Here is a 1,580-nt window from a genome sequence, read left to right as displayed (position 1 = left end):
AATAATTTATTTCCCCCCGGTGCCGGGGTGGGAGGGAGGGGAAGGTCCCTCCCCTCCTCCTCCTCCTCCTCCTCCTCCGCCTCCTCCTCCTCCGCCGCCGCCCGCTCCTCCCGCTCCTGGCTCTGCGCGCCGGTGTGCGGTGCTGCCGCTGCGGGGACGCGGACTGGGAGCCGGGCTCTGCTGCCCGCCCTTTGTCTGCCTCCGGGTCCCTGCCCCTGCCTTGTCCCTGCCCCTGTCCCCGCGTCCCCGCCCCAGCTTCTGCCCCCCCTCTCTGCCCCTGGGTCCCTGTCCCTGTCCCCCGTCTCCGCCCTGACACCAGAGTCTCTGCCCCTGCTCGCTCCTTCCTTCCGTGCCCCTGTCGCCCGGCCCCAAACCTTGTCTCTCTACTTCTATCCCTCTCTCCATCCTTTTGACCCATCCTTCTATCCCTCTGCTCCAGCCCCTGTCCTTTTCCCCTGTCCGTCTCTCCTTGTCCCTCTGTCCCAGCCCCTGTGCACCTGCCCCAACCCTTCTCCTTTTGCCCCTGGCCCTCTGCCCCCGTCCCTCCCTCTGCTGTACCTGCACCCACTGCTGGAGAAAAGTGAGATTTTTACTTAAACTTTATGCACTACCATCTTCACAATTACACACGTGCACACAACTCCCCTGGAGCTGTGCCCTGCAGCTCAGGGAGGACAGGGTGTGGGTCCCTGGGGAGGGCAGGTCCTCAGGAGGGGGCTTCAGGCCCCCAGGAGCGTGTGCCCCAACCCCTCATCCCAGGGAGAGGAGCAAACCCAGCGGGGACCACCAGGGAAATGAGCAGTTGAACACGAAACACCGGCAAGTAGAATAATTCATAAAAACATACATTTTTAACAAAGCAGAGCTGGCAGAGGGACCACAGCGTCAGGAGAGGGGAGCAAATCTACCAGGGTTTACAGCATCCACCACACGCTGCTGCTGGATCCTGACTGATGCCCAGAGACAGCCTGGGTGAGCGGTGGTGACATGATGTAATCGGAAAGGAGAGCCTACCTGCCAGCATTTCTGAAGTACAAAACTGGCAGGGCCCAGGGGCTCCCTCCTGGATTGGTTTCAGTGCCAGAGGGAAAGGTTCCCTCCGCGGAGGCGCGAGCCACATGGACGGCACCACGCAGCTGCCCCAGGTCCGCGCAGGCTGCTCCGCTGGCCCACCTCCCACCCAGCTGACGGAGAGCCCGTGCGTGGTGGCCCGGGGGACTTCCTCGCCATCTGCCCGACCTGCCTTTTCTGCTGGCTTTGCCCCAAGCCTGAGTTCGCTGCCACCAGCAAAACTTTGCTGCAGGTTCTTCCCGTCTCACCGGGTTGCATCTCCCTGGGGATGGAGGGAGGCCACGTCCCTCGTTGGCTTGGGTGGAGAAACGCGCTGTGACACCATCCTGCCGTCAGGACGAAAGGGACCGGCGGTGCGTGGTGCAGGGGACGGGGCAGCTCCCACCATTGCTCTGGCTGGCGGGTGTCCCGGGCACTACTGTGGAGACTGAGCTCCACCGCAGCCACCCAGGAGCCAGTCTGGCTCTTGTAGCTGGCTTCCCTTTTAGCTGGGTTATTTGTTTTCAGCT

The sequence above is a fragment of the Calidris pugnax genome, unplaced genomic scaffold (genome assembly GCF_001431845.1).
Source record: "Calidris pugnax isolate Ruff unplaced genomic scaffold, ASM143184v1 scaffold44, whole genome shotgun sequence".
NCBI classification, from domain to species: Eukaryota; Metazoa; Chordata; class Aves; order Charadriiformes; family Scolopacidae; genus Calidris; species Calidris pugnax.
The sequence above is the reverse complement of the archived record's forward strand: the minus strand, read 5'-3'. Positions refer to the sequence as shown.